Source organism: Triticum urartu, unplaced genomic scaffold (genome assembly GCF_056163025.1).
Source record: "Triticum urartu cultivar PI428250 unplaced genomic scaffold, HENAU_Tu73 scaffold2, whole genome shotgun sequence".
Lineage (NCBI taxonomy): Eukaryota > Viridiplantae > Streptophyta > Magnoliopsida > Poales > Poaceae > Triticum > Triticum urartu.
This window is the reverse complement of record NW_028260368.1, coordinates 13496089-13511892: the sequence shown is the minus strand read 5'-3', so window position 1 is coordinate 13511892 and position 15804 is coordinate 13496089. Positions and strand designations below refer to the sequence as shown.

Sequence of the window (15804 nt, the reverse complement as noted above, 5' to 3'; positions counted from 1 at the left end):
ATAGTTTTCATTTTCTCATTAGTATTTGTTTATAGACTGGATAGGCGCCTGCGACATAGAATAGAGATAAAAGCATTACCAAAGGCTCATTCATCGAAAATCAAAATCATACAGACAGGAAAAGAAAAACGAATTTCTATCAAATCAATAGAAGAAAGGATCCTTTCCCTGATTTGAATCCCGTCCTCCTTCAAATAGGATATCTCTAGACTTCCCTATAATAACTGCAATGATTTTATCCATTTTGCGAATTCCTACTTTGTTTTAAGTATATTTATTACTTTGTTTATAGATACATTATGTAAATTGATCAACTTTAAATAGAAAAAATAAAGTAAAGAGTAAATAAGAAAACAGAATATTCTGTCTCATAGTTCTGAAATAGAGTTCTTTATTTTTATTTTATAGTATTACTTCTCATTAATTATACTGCATAGATTAGTCCTACTATCTTAATTAGGTTCTAATTTAGTAGTATTCTCATTTTTATTTAATAGTCTCTTATTATTTTATTATTAAATATTAAATAAAGGATAGAGCTATTCTTTTTTCTAGAGATTCTAGAGAAAGCGAGACAAAGTGAAACGAGAAAGTTTTCTTTATATAAGAATTAGATCTACATACACCATATCTAAATAGAATGGAAATCCAAAAGAAAGGGAGTTGGGATTCCATTGGATGAATCTTTAAAGAAGATGCAGCACAGAGGAAACAAAGGCTAAACTTAAACTAAGCGCTTTTGTTTGAACAAAAAAGATTCTTGTTTCACCGAGGAAAAGAGAGAAGTTCTGGATAAATTGACAATGCTGAATTGAATTGACTAATTTAAGTTCCGCCTATTCCACATTAATGGGAGTACATTATGTTTCTGCTTCACGAATATGATATTTTTTGGACATTTCTAATAATAGCAAGCCTTATTCCTATTTTGGCATTTTCGATTTCAGGACTTTTAGCCCCGGTTAGTGAAGGACCAGAGAAGCTTTCTAGTTATGAATCGGGTATAGAACCCATGGGAGGGGCTTGGGTACAATTCCGAATACGCTATTATATGTTTGCGCTCGTTTTTGTTGTTTTTGATGTGGAAACCGTCTTTCTATACCCTTGGGCAATGAGTTTCGACGTATTGGGTGTATCCGTTTTTATCGAAGCTTTGATTTTCGTGCTTATCTTAGTTGTTGGTTTAGTTTATGCATGGCGAAAAGGAGCCTTGGAATGGTCTTAACTGAATATTTAGACAAAAAAAAAGAAGGAAAAGATTCTATTGAGACAGTTATGAATTTGATTGAGTTTCCCTTACTTGACCAAACAAGTTCCAATTCTGTTATTTCAACTACACCAAATGATCTTTCGAATTGGTCAAGACTCTCCAGTTTATGGCCCCTTCTATACGGTACCAGTTGTTGTTTCATTGAATTTGCTTCATTAATAGGCTCACGATTCGACTTTGATCGTTATGGATTGGTACCAAGATCAAGTCCTAGGCAAGCAGACCTAATTTTAACAGCCGGTACGGTAACAATGAAAATGGCTCCCTCTTTAGTGAGATTATACGAGCAAATGCCTGAACCAAAATACGTCATTGCTATGGGAGCCTGTACTATTACAGGGGGAATGTTCAGTACGGATTCCTATAGTACTGTTCGGGGAGTTGATAAGTTAATTCCTGTGGATGTCTACTTGCCGGGCTGCCCACCTAAACCGGAGGCAGTTATAGATGCCCTAACAAAACTTCGTAAGAAGATATCGCGAGAAATAGTTGAGGATCAAACTCTATCTCAAAATAAAAATAGATGTTTTACTACCAGTCACAAGCTTTATGTTAGGCGCAGTACTCATACAGGAACTTATGAGCAAGAATTGCTCTATCAATCACCATCTACATTAGATATATCTTCTGAAACTTTTTTCAAATCCAAAAGTTCAGTACCTTCCTACAAATTAGTGAATTAGGAGAGGGGCTCTTTTGTGTAGAAAAATAAAAAGCAGGGCAATCTTTCAAACTTGCATCCGAAATGTGAAATATTTATACAAAGAGGGAGAGATGAAGACAATGCAGCAGGGTTGGTTATCTAATTGGCTAGTCAAACATGAGGTGGTTCATAGATCTTTGGGCTTTGATCACCGAGGAATAGAGACTTTACAAATAAAAGCAGGGGATTGGGATTCCATTGCTGTCATTTTATATGTATATGGTTACAATTATTTACGCTCCCAATGTGCTTATGATGTAGCACCCGGTGGATCTTTAGCTAGCGTGTATCATCTTACGAGAATACAATATGGTATAGATAATCCAGAAGAAGTCTGCATAAAAGTCTTTGCCCAAAAGGATAATCCTAGAATTCCGTCTGTCTTCTGGATTTGGAGAAGTGCCGATTTTCAAGAACGCGAATCTTATGATATGGTGGGAATCTCTTATGATAATCATCCGCGCCTTAAACGTATCCTAATGCCTGAAAGTTGGATAGGCTGGCCCTTACGTAAGGATTATATAACCCCCAATTTTTATGAAATACAAGATGCTCATTGAATGATAAGAAATTCATGCTCACTTATACAACACAACTCCAGATTTTATTCAAGTCAAGGAATATTTTTAGGTTCTTTTCCTAGATGAAACGGAATACCTATTTATAATTAATTCCTAATTATACAAAAGCATTCCAGATAGACTGAGCAAAAAAAGGGTTTCATTTGGATTCCCCTATTTTGAAAATCGCATATTAATTTCCTTCATATGAACAGAAAAATAGGATGACTCAAAGAAGTTCTCTACCAGGAACTTTGTACCGCGCACATTACTTAGCACAACTAGGAAAATAAGATAAGATAAAGATAAGCAAGACTAAAAAAATATTCGTCGGAATAGCGGAATACAAAATTAAGAAACGCAAAAAAATAAAGGGGAATCTCACCCCCTTCTTTATCATAAAGAAAAGATATATTTTAAAACTTCTTTAAAAAGAAAAAGAAGTGCCTCTATATTTATATTATAGATTTATCCACTTAGATGAATAAATATTATTAATGAATATGTATCACAATCCATCTCGAGGTATTTGGATCAATACCTATTCGGTGGATCTTTTTTTTTTTTTTCTCTGCCAGGAACCAGATTTGAACTGGTGACACGAGGATTTTCAGTCCTCTGCTCTACCAACTGAGCTATCCTGACCTTTTCTTGTGCATCATCCTAGTAGAGTATTTGTATCTATGTCAATTAAAAGGACTAAAAATTAATTAAAGTATTTCAAATTTTAAATTTGAAAATGGGGGGGGTAGTCCTATGCATTGTGCATGGTTTACTTAAATAAAACTTAAAAATAGAGTGAATAACCAAGATTTCTTGCCGATACTCTAATAAAAAAGAAATCTATTCAATGAATAGGATAAGATCCATTGAGTTCTCTTCGCATTCCTTTGTGAAAGAGTAGAATGAGAAAGCTAATGAATCTTAAACCCATTGCATTGATAAAAAGAAAAAAAAGTGCATTGATAAAAAGAAAAAAAAAAAGAGGATAAATAATAATAATATAGTATAGTTAGGGAATAAAAGAGGATTTGGGGATAGAGGGACTTGAACCCTCACAACTTATAAAGTCGACGGATTTTCCTTTTACTAGAAATTTCATTGTTGTCAGTATTGACATGTAGAATGGGACTCTCTCTTTGTCCTCGTCCGATTAATCCACTTTTTTAAAGATCTCGAAAACTTTGAATTTTAATTGAAGAATTTGATTATTCAATATTCGATTGGAGTGGATTCACAATAATGAAAAAAAAAAATTATGATATGAGTTTTTTATTTCATAATCATTATCATTTCTAATTTCATTTTTAAAAAAGATAAAGAACCTATATTATAATTAGAATATAATATGAGTTCTGTGATTAATCGTTTGCTATGTCAGTATCTATACGTGTTTATTAAATGTATAAGGTATAAAACCCCTCTTTCTCTAATTTAGAACTAGAAGGAATTCCACTAACAACACAACGTAATTAACTCGATTCGTTAGAACAGCTTCCATTGAGTCTCTGCACCTATCCTTTTCCTTTGTATTCTAGTTCGAGAACCCCTTGTTTTCTCAAAACACGGATTTGGCTCAGGATTGCCCTTTTTTAATTCCAGGGTTTCTCTGAATTTGGAAGTTACCACTTAGCAGGTTTCCATACCAAGGCTCAATACAATCAAGTCCGTAGCGTCTACCGATTTCGCCATATCCCCATTTCCCTCTTCTTTGAGACCAGGATTCCTTGTGTAATTTCATCCATCTCTTAGTTTTTTTTTTGAATCATTGAGTTCATCACTCAACGTAGTCTAGCAGTTCAGTTCGACTCTATTTGAGAGACCTCGCTTGCTTATTGCAATTCAGAATTGAATTGATTCTATCCTTGATGTATTTGCAATTCAATCCGAATCAATATATCCAAAAGTTTTTATCTCCCCCACCTCCCGTCTTACTTTTTTATAGTATTCAAAATTATACTATAACGCTTGATATTTATTCTTTTTTTCTAATCAGAATTAGCAATTTTATTTACTCTGACTCTATGTTCCCCTTAGTGAAATATTAATCCTCAAATTATTAACAAATAATAAAGTCTATAATGATCGAATGAAAATACCAATAAATTCTATAATTTTATTTTTTAATATCCTATAGTTAAGCATATCAAGCTAACTTTATCTTTAAGAAGTTTTAGTATTTTTTTATTTTTATAAGTATAACTTCAAATTTAGAACTAGTTAATAGCTAAGATTAATAACTAATATCTGAGATTTTACGGATTTCCTATACTATACCTATTTCTATTTGTTACACTATTTCCGTTATGTAAGCCCACTTAGCTCAGAGGTTAGAGCATCGCATTTGTAATGCGAGGGTCATCGGTTCAAATCCGATAGTCGGCTTTTTTTTCTCTATCGATGTTCTACGAACAAGAATCTCTTTTTTTCCGAATTAAATGGAGAATCCAGGATCTTTTATGTTTTTTACCTTACAATTTTGCTAGATACAAAACAATAAAATAAATAATATATATACAAAAAAAAAAGATTTTGATGAAATTCCATTTTTTGGGGTACTTTAGTTGATTTTACTCTGTTTATCCTGTAGTTTAATTCAGTTTTAATTTCGATGTATTCTGTAATGTAAATACAATGAAATTAATTGTGTAAAATGAAATTTCAATAAAATAAAAAAAGGAGTCTTCATGTCCCGTTATCGAGGACCTCGTTTAAAAAAAATACGCCGTCTGGGAGCTTTACCAGGACTCACTAGAAAAACACCTAAATCCGGAAGTAATCTTAAAAAAAAATTCAATTCTGGGAAAAAGGAGCAATATCGTATTCGTCTTCAAGAAAAACAGAAATTGCGTTTTCATTATGGTCTGACAGAACGACAATTACTTAGATATGTACATATCGCTGGAAAAGCAAAAAGGTCAACAGGCCAGGTTTTACTACAATTACTTGAAATGCGTTTGGATAATATCCTTTTTCGATTGGGTATGGCTTCAACCATTCCTGGGGCCCGCCAATTAGTCAACCATAGACATATTTTAGTTAATGGTCGTATAGTCAATATACCAAGTTTTCGTTGCAAACCCCGAGATATTATTACTACGAAAGATAACCAAAGATCAAAAGGTCTGGTTCAAAATTATATTGCTTCATCGGACCCGGGGAAATTGCCAAAGCATTTGGCGATTGACACGTTGGAATATAAAGGACTAGTAAATAAAATCCTAGATAGGAAGTGGGTCGGTCTCAAAATAAATGAGTTGTTAGTTGTAGAATATTACTCTCGTCAGACTTGAACTTAACGAAAAAAGGAAAGGTTCATAGAATTTTCTTCCCCTTCCCCTTTCCCCGAACTAAATCGCCCTAAGACCATTACCATTAATTTGTATTTTCCCATCAACTAGCTAAAATTGATTAACCCTAGGATTAGGATCCTTTTTTCTTTTTTCCTCTATGTGTATTTTACATACCACAGTAATTTGCTATAGAGAATTTCTAATTTCTATTAAATCAAAATAAGATAATATAAGATATTATATTATTGCTGGAAAAAATTGTTATTTGATTTGATACATTGTGATCCTTAACGTTGATGAATTAAGAAAAACGGAAAGAGAGGGATTCGAACCCTCGGTAAACAAAAGTCTACATAGCAGTTCCAATGCTACGCCTTGAACCGCTCGGCCATCTCTCCTACATAACTTATTATGGAAAATAAACTGAGTGAATAGCGAGTTTTCTTATTCCTGCAGTACAGGTACAACCGCAACCACTCGGGGGTTCCATAGTTCTATTGGAAAAATTCCTTTTGATCTAAGTGGAAGGATACAGGATTTTTTACTAGAAATTGCGCTCGCTATAAAATAAAAGTTTTAATTTGGGTTTTCCCGCAACTAAAGAAAAAGAAAATGGAAGAATTCTTCTTATTGCATAATAAAATAAAGAAACCTTAGAATTCCGTTTGCATAAGATACGCTACACCATACTATCGAAATCAAAAATAGGGTATGAGACAATTAATAACTTTGAAAACACGAAATAGTTGATAACATAAGTTGTTGTTCAGAAATAGGAAAGTGGAATGAAATCCAGTCTTAGTCAAATATTTCATATCTCTTCGTGTCCAAGCAGAAGGAAAAGGATACAATTTGAGCTGAGCGGAAAATCCATATCTCTCTTATCCATTTAAAGCATATGGATTTAGAGTAGAGCATATGGATCAATCTATTTATAATTATAAGAATCGAATGTGTTTGTTTTTATGTTCATTTTGTGAAGGAATGAAAACAATTCTATATAGAATGGGTTGGGAATTATGCCTAGATCCCGTGGAAATGGAAATTTCATTGATAAGACCTCCTCAATTGTAGCCAATATTTTATTGCGAATAATTCCGACAACCTCAGGAGAAAAAAAGGCATTTACTTATTATAGAGATGGTGCGATTTGACTCTTTTTTTTGCTTTTTTTTAGCCCTACCTATACCTCAGTCTTACGAAAAAGAGAGGGGGGTTGGCATAGAGAGAACCAAATTTGTAAAGCAAACAAACCCACGCTTCGGGAAGGTGAGGCGAACTAACAATTCCTTCCGTCGTGTATCCTCGATTGATGCGGCTTCAGATACTTCAATTGTAGATTTGAGTATTGAGCGAAAGGTTACACCTACAGGATATGGTATGGTATGGATTACAGGCCAATCCTACTCTATTAGTATCCGTAGGCAGCATAGGGGAGAAAAGCACTACACCTAGAAATAGGAATCAACAAGAGAAAAACTTTGTTAGAAATTACCCCTTTCCTGATCGGTATCAGGGCTGGGAAGAATGGTTGGGATAACAAACAACCATCAGGTTTGTACTTTGGATACCCCTATAACCATCAAAGATCGTTGAAGTAGCTAATTCCTCTAAATAGGAGGCGTTGAGAACAAAGAAATTATTGGAGCTATCGTTTTCCTCTAGCATTAATAGAATTCATTGGTGTTAAGAAAAACCTCTTGTGGGAAGGTTGGCTAGAGATTTCTTGGAAAAATACCAGCCCCTTTCGGTTCATAATGAGACGGGACTAATTCTATTTTGATTCTATAGATTATTTCGCTTAGTACTATTATGTACAGAAGGGAGGAGCCGTATGAGATGAAAACCTCATGTACGGTTTTGGAACGGAGATTTTTTGAATAGAATGAACGACCGTAACGGATGTTGGCTCAATCCGAAGGAAATTATGCGGAAGCTTTGCAAAATTATTATGAAGCTACGCGACTAGAAATCGATCCCTATGATCGAAGTTATATACTCTATAACATAGGCCTTATACACACAAGCAATGGAGAGCATACAAAGGCTTTGGAATATTATTTCCGGGCACTAGAACGAAACCCCTTCTTACCGCAAGCTTTTAATAATATGGCCGTGATCTGTCATTACGTGCGACTATCTCCACTATAGAAAGAAAAAAAAAAAAGAGAGGATCAAATTTTCTAGTAAATACTAGAAAAAAAGGGCTTTCTACATAGGGATCGTAAAAACAACGATTTTTCCCTATCAGCTGTAGGAAGGAAGGACACTTCACGAGAATCAAAAAACGAAGAAAGTATGGCCTATACTACTACTCTATGGATAAAGTTTCTCAAATTGATAGAGAAAGCACCGTAAAGATCAATTAGTGAGCGACTGGGTCGATACAACTAAAAAAAACTGCTTACTTATCCCATGATATGGGGCAAAATTTAGGAATCCGCTTATGTAATAGAGCCGATCCACTAAGGGATTAAGCAGCGGTGTAGTATCAGATCCCAAAGATAGTAAGTTCTTTTTTCTTTCTTATGGAAAAAAGTCTTTTTCAAGGATTCTATAGAGATTTCATATATGAAACCGGGATAGTTACCTCTCAGAAAATTTGAACGAAGGCTCTATATCTATCTATGCTTCATTCTTCTGAAGGTGGGAAAAAAGATCAAACTGATTATTGATAAAAATTAGGGTTTGAAACTTAGGTAATTAATTTCTTCTGCTTAACCCAAGAACAAATTGGATCGATTTTTGATAAATCGAATTCAGTTAAGATAGGGGAAATTCAGATAGCAATTTCTGAGCCGTATGAGGTAGGAAACTCTCAAGTACGGTTCTAAGGGAAGGAACTTCCTATTCCGACCGAGGAGAACAGGCCATTCTACAGGGTGATTCGGAAATTGCGGAAGCTTGGTTTGATCAAGCTGCTGAATATTGGAAACAAGCTATAGCGCTTACTCCGGGAAATTATATTGAAGCACAGAACTGGTTGAAGATTACGAAGCGCTTTGAATTTGAATAAGACCATGCTCCTTCTTTTTCATAAAATGGGTGGTTTGGTTGTTGATCCATTAATCAAATAAATTAGGTCGTAAGATCGAATCAAGAATTTCATTATATCCATTTCTTATACCTTCTATTTTATATGATATTTCATAAGAATAAACCATAGGGATAGGGTCTAGAATAGAAGTAATAAAGTGAATAAAAAGAGGGGGCAATCTAAATATTGCTAATATATTAGGACCATCTTATTAATAATTCTAATGAGTTATCTTGGAATTTAGAATCAAATAAAAAACCCTATATTATGCTCAAGGAAAGTAGATATAGATAGGAGCTTATGCCCTCAAAAAAAATACACTAGTTTCTTAAATTAAAAATAAAAAAGATTTTTTTCTTACGTCGAGAAATATTTGTTTTTCAAGATAAACAATGTCCGTTAGGCACCTAATCTTTATGTCATAATAGACCCGAACACTTGCCTCGGATTGACTTCAATATATAATTGCTCCAGTGAATAACTAAAAAAAAAATAGAAGGATGGTAGATAGTAAAGAAAAGAACTAATCACAATATCTATCTTTCAAAATCTATCTTTCAAAATCTATCTTTCAAAATATATATCTTTCAAAGATTCACTAAAAAGACAGTTGGCGGGTCTCTTTGTATGTCTTGTCCGGAAAGAGGAGGACTTAATGATTATTCGTTCGCCGGAACCAGAAGTAAAAATTGTTGTGGATAGGGATCCTGTAAAAACATCTTTTGAGGAATGGGCCAGACCCGGCCATTTCTCAAGAACACTAGCTAAGGGCCCTGATACTACCACTTGGATCTGGAACCTACATGCTGATGCTCACGATTTCGATAGTCATACTGGTGATTTGGAGGAGATTTCTCGAAAAGTCTTTAGTGCTCATTTCGGGCAACTTTCCATTATCTTTCTTTGGTTGAGTGGCATGTACTTTCATGGCGCCCGTTTTTCCAATTATGAAGCATGGCTAAGTGATCCTACTCACATTGGACCCAGTGCTCAGGTAGTTTGGCCTATAGTAGGGCAAGAAATATTGAATGGTGATGTAGGCGGGGGTTTCCGAGGAATCCAAATAACCTCTGGTTTTTTTCAGCTTTGGCGAGCATCTGGAATAACTAGTGAATTACAACTCTATTGTACTGCAATTGGTGCATTGATTTTTGCAGCGTTAATGCTTTTTGCTGGTTGGTTCCATTATCACAAAGCCGCTCCCAAATTGGCCTGGTTCCAAGATGTAGAATCCATGTTGAATCACCACTTAGCGGGATTATTAGGACTTGGGTCTCTTTCTTGGGCGGGGCACCAAATTCATGTATCTTTACCAATTAACCAATTTCTTGACGCTGGGGTGGATCCTAAAGAGATACCACTTCCTCATGAATTTATCTTGAATCGGGACCTTTTGGCTCAACTTTATCCTAGTTTTGCCGAAGGAGCAACCCCTTTTTTCACTTTAAATTGGTCCAAATACGCAGAATTTCTGACTTTTCGCGGAGGACTAGATCCAGTAACCGGTGGTCTCTGGCTGACCGATATTGCGCACCATCATTTAGCTATTGCTATTCTTTTCCTAATCGCAGGTCATATGTATAGGACCAATTGGGGTATTGGCCATGGACTTAAAGATATTTTGGAGGCTCACAAGGGCCCATTTACAGGACAAGGCCATAAGGGTCTTTATGAAATCTTAACAACGTCATGGCATGCTCAATTATCTCTTAACCTAGCTATGCTAGGCTCTACAACCATTGTTGTAGCTCATCATATGTATTCTATGCCTCCCTATCCATACCTAGCTACTGACTATGGTACACAACTTTCCTTGTTCACACACCACATGTGGATTGGCGGATTTCTAATAGTCGGTGCTGCTGCACATGCAGCAATTTTTATGGTAAGAGACTATGATCCAACTACTCGATACAACGATCTATTAGATCGCGTCCTTAGACACCGCGATGCAATCATATCCCACCTTAACTGGGTATGTATATTTCTAGGTTTTCACAGTTTTGGCTTGTACATTCATAATGATACCATGAGTGCTTTAGGCCGTCCACAAGATATGTTTTCGGATACTGCCATACAATTACAACCTATCTTTGCTCAATGGGTACAAAATATCCATGCTACTGCGCCTGGCGTAACAGCTCCTGGTGCAACAACAAGTACTAGCTTAACGTGGGGAGGCGGCGAGTTAGTAGCAGTAGGTGGCAAAGTGGCTTTGTTACCTATTCCATTAGGAACCGCAGATTTTTTAGTCCATCACATTCATGCATTTACCATACATGTGACTGTATTAATACTTTTGAAAGGTGTTTTATTTGCTCGGAGTTCCCGTTTGATACCCGATAAAGCAAATCTAGGTTTTCGCTTTCCTTGCGATGGGCCTGGCCGAGGGGGAACATGTCAAGTATCCGCCTGGGATCATGTTTTCTTAGGTTTATTCTGGATGTACAATGCAATTTCGGTAGTCATTTTCCATTTCAGTTGGAAAATGCAGTCGGATGTTTGGGGTACTATAAGTGATCAAGGGGTGGTAACTCATATTACAGGGGGAAACTTTGCACAGAGTTCCATTACGATTAATGGGTGGCTTCGAGATTTCTTGTGGGCACAGGCATCGCAAGTCATTCAGTCTTATGGTTCTTCATTATCTGCATATGGTCTTTTTTTCTTAGGTGCTCATTTTGTCTGGGCCTTCAGTTTAATGTTTTTATTCAGCGGCCGTGGTTATTGGCAAGAACTCATTGAATCTATCGTTTGGGCTCATAACAAATTAAAAGTTGCTCCTGCTACTCAGCCTAGAGCCTTGAGCATTATACAAGGACGCGCTGTAGGAGTAACCCATTACCTTCTGGGTGGAATTGCCACGACATGGGCATTCTTCTTAGCGAGAATTATTGCAGTAGGATAGTGGCTAGGAGGATTTGAAAGGCATTATGGAATTAAGATTTCCCAGGTTTAGCCAAGGCTTAGCTCAGGACCCCACTACTCGTCGTATTTGGTTTGGTATTGCTACCGCACATGATTTCGAAAGTCATGATGATATTACTGAAGAACGTCTTTATCAGAACATTTTTGCTTCTCACTTTGGGCAATTAGCAATAATCTTTCTATGGACGTCCGGAAATCTGTTTCATGTAGCTTGGCAAGGAAATTTTGAATCATGGATACAGGATCCTTTACACGTAAGACCTATTGCTCATGCGATTTGGGATCCTCATTTTGGTCAACCCGCTGTGGAAGCCTTTACTCGAGGAGGTGCTGCTGGTCCAGTGAATATTGCTTATTCTGGAGTTTATCAGTGGTGGTATACAATAGGATTACGCACCAATGAGGATCTTTATACTGGAGCTCTTTTTCTATTATTTCTTTCTACGCTGTCCTTAATAGCGGGTTGGTTACATCTACAACCCAAATGGAAACCAAGCCTTTCGTGGTTCAAAAACGCGGAATCTCGTCTCAATCATCATTTGTCAGGACTTTTCGGGGTAAGTTCTTTGGCTTGGACAGGACATTTAGTTCATGTTGCTATTCCCGCATCCAGGGGGGAGTACGTTCGATGGAATAATTTCTTAGATGTATTACCCTATCCCCAGGGGTTGGGACCCCTTTTGACGGGTCAATGGAATCTTTATGCCCAAAACCCTGATTCGAGTAATCATTTATTTGGTACCGCTCAAGGAGCGGGAACTGCCATTCTAACTCTTCTTGGGGGATTCCATCCACAAACACAAAGTTTGTGGCTGACCGATATGGCTCACCATCATTTAGCTATTGCATTTATTTTTCTCATTGCCGGTCACATGTATCGAACTAACTTCGGAATTGGGCACAGTATTAAAGATCTTTTAGAAGCGCATACTCCTCCGGGGGGTCGATTAGGGCGTGGGCATAAGGGCCTTTATGACACAATCAACAATTCGATTCATTTTCAGTTAGGTCTTGCTCTAGCTTCTTTAGGGGTTATTACTTCCTTAGTAGCTCAACATATGTACTCTTTACCTCCTTATGCATTCATAGCACAAGACTTTACTACTCAAGCTGCTTTATATACTCATCACCAATATATTGCAGGGTTCATCATGACAGGGGCTTTTGCTCATGGAGCTATTTTTTTCATTAGGGATTACAATCCGGAACAGAATGAGGATAATGTATTGGCAAGAATGTTAGACCATAAAGAAGCTATCATATCTCATTTAAGTTGGGCTAGCCTCTTTCTAGGATTCCATACCTTGGGCCTTTATGTTCATAACGACGTCATGCTTGCTTTTGGTACTCCAGAAAAGCAAATCTTGATCGAACCTATATTTGCCCAATGGATACAATCTGCTCATGGCAAGACGACATATGGGTTCGATATACTCTTATCTTCAACGAATGGCCCCGCTTTCAATGCGGGTCGAAGCCTATGGTTGCCCGGATGGTTGAATGCTGTTAATGAGAATAGTAATTCGCTTTTCTTAACAATAGGACCTGGGGATTTCTTGGTTCATCATGCTATTGCTCTAGGTTTGCATACAACTACATTGATTTTAGTAAAGGGCGCTTTAGATGCACGCGGTTCCAAATTAATGCCAGATAAAAAGGATTTTGGATATAGTTTTCCTTGTGACGGCCCAGGGCGCGGCGGTACTTGTGATATTTCTGCTTGGGACGCATTTTATTTGGCAGTTTTCTGGATGTTAAATACCATTGGGTGGGTTACTTTTTATTGGCATTGGAAACATATCACATTATGGCAGGGCAACGTTTCACAATTTAATGAATCCTCCACTTATTTGATGGGATGGTTAAGAGATTACCTATGGTTAAACTCTTCACAACTTATCAATGGATATAATCCTTTTGGGATGAATAGTTTATCGGTATGGGCGTGGATGTTCTTATTTGGACATCTTGTTTGGGCTACTGGATTTATGTTCTTAATTTCCTGGCGGGGGTATTGGCAGGAATTAATTGAGACTTTAGCATGGGCTCATGAACGCACACCTTTAGCTAATTTAATTCGCTGGAGAGATAAGCCCGTGGCTCTTTCCATTGTGCAAGCAAGATTGGTTGGATTAGCTCACTTTTCCGTGGGTTATATATTCACTTATGCAGCTTTCTTGATTGCCTCAACATCAGGCAAGTTTGGTTAATTTAGTTTGTTTTTTTGTACTGTATCAGCACCTAGTTCATTACTCTTGATAGAGAGGGAGGATCTGCCTTTTTAGATTTCTTTTTCTATTTATTTTTCCATCTAGGATTAGAACCGTATACTTGGTAATAATAGCAACGACACATTATGGCAAAAAAAAGTTTGATTCAGAGGGAGAAGAAGCGGCAGAAATTAGAACAGAAATATCATTTGATTCGTCAATCTTTAAAAAAAAAGATAAGAAGCAAAGTTTCTCCCTTGAGTTTGAGTGAAAAAACGAAAATGCGAGAAAAATTGCAATCCCTACCGCGTAATAGTGCACCTACACGCCTTCATCGACGTTGTTTTTTGACCGGAAGACCTAGAGCTAACTATCGACATTTTGGGCTATCCGGACACGTACTTCGAGAAATGGTTTATGAATGTTTGTTACCGGGTGCAACAAGATCCAGTTGGTAAGGATAAAATACCCTTTCGTATTTGTATGGATTTCTGGAATTGATAATCATAGAGGAGCCCTCTTTACCATTCTGTATAAATGGACTATTCTATTTGTATAGATATTGGTAGAGGGGCGTATCCAACCCTCTTTTATCCACTAGTTACCCCTCTTTAGTTTAAGAGTATAGAGCAGTTTGGTAGCTCATAAGGCTCATAACCTTGGGGTTGCGGGTTCGATTCCCACTACCGCCTCCATACTCCTTCTTTATGATATATGCATGATATAATATATACATCATGCATTTGTATCTGGATTTTTTGATTTCCTAAAAGAGTTTTGGTCTAACAGTTTTTTCTCGGAAGAAGCAAAAAAATAAAAGAAAGAATAAAATATGAAAGAAAAGCGTCCATTGTCTAATGGATAGGACAGAGGTCTTCTAAACCTTTGGTATAGGTTCAAATCCTATTGGACGCAATCTTATTTCTATCTATTCTTTAAATAACTATACTAAACTAAAAACAAAGAAAACTTTTTTGCATGATTCAAATGAAAAAGCTTTCTCAACGATTCCTATTCTACTAACAAGAGTAGACATGCAAAATTTATTTGTTACTGAAGAGAAAACCGTTCCAGCTGTTCCTGAATAGCTTCCTTCAAAAGGATTTCCGCTTGCTCGGTGAATGTCTTGCTAGAAGATATAATTTCTTGGAATTGAGGTTTAGTATCTTTTAGATGTTTACGTAACTCATCCAGAAATTTATTTACCTGTTCAATTTCTAACGAATCAAGATATCCTCTTGTTCCGGTATAAATAGTAGCTATCTGCTCTTCCACTGGGAGAGGATTTGCCTGGGATTGTTTAAGCAATTCCCTTAATCGTCGACCCCTTGCCAATTGATTCTGACTTGTTTTATCGAGAGCAGAGGCGAATTGTGCAAAGGCTTGTAACTCTGCGAATTGCGCTAGTTCCAATTTTGATTTGCCAGCTACTTGTTTCATGGCTTTAATTTGAGCCGCGGATCCTACTCTGGAAACAGAAATACCCACATTAATAGCGGGTCGAATTCCGGCATTGAATAGATCCGCAGATAAGAATATTTGTCCATCTGTAATGGAGATTACATTAGTAGGAATATAGGCGGAAACGTCTCCAGATTGAGTCTCAACTATTGGTAAAGCGGTCATACTTCCTTCGCCTAAAAGAGAATTTAATTTAGCGGCTCTTTCTAAAAGGCGTGAATGCAAATAAAAAACATCCCCTGGATAAGCCTCACGTCCGGGAGGTCTTCTTAATAGAAGGGACATTTGGCGATAAGCTTGTGCCTGTTTGGAGAGATCATCATAAATTATTAAAGTATGCCG

At 36.6% G+C, this 15804-nt stretch overlaps 4 non-coding genes across 4 annotated transcripts; 2 read left to right on the top strand and 2 right to left on the bottom strand.

Moving 5' to 3' along the window:
* Positions 1-3105: 3105 nt before the first annotated feature.
* Positions 3106-3178, bottom strand: TRNAF-GAA (transfer RNA phenylalanine (anticodon GAA)). Its single transcript has one exon. It is a non-coding gene; the product is annotated as a tRNA-Phe (tRNA).
* A 1667-nt stretch (positions 3179-4845) lies between these two features.
* On the top strand, positions 4846-4918 carry TRNAT-UGU (transfer RNA threonine (anticodon UGU)). The gene has a single exon. It is a non-coding gene; the product is annotated as a tRNA-Thr (tRNA).
* Positions 4919-6137: 1219 nt separating this feature from the next.
* Positions 6138-6224, bottom strand: TRNAS-GGA (transfer RNA serine (anticodon GGA)). Its single transcript has one exon. It is a non-coding gene; the product is annotated as a tRNA-Ser (tRNA).
* Positions 6225-14844: 8620 nt separating this feature from the next.
* Positions 14845-14916, top strand: TRNAR-UCU (transfer RNA arginine (anticodon UCU)). Its single transcript has one exon. It is a non-coding gene; the product is annotated as a tRNA-Arg (tRNA).
* Positions 14917-15804: the final 888 nt, after the last annotated feature.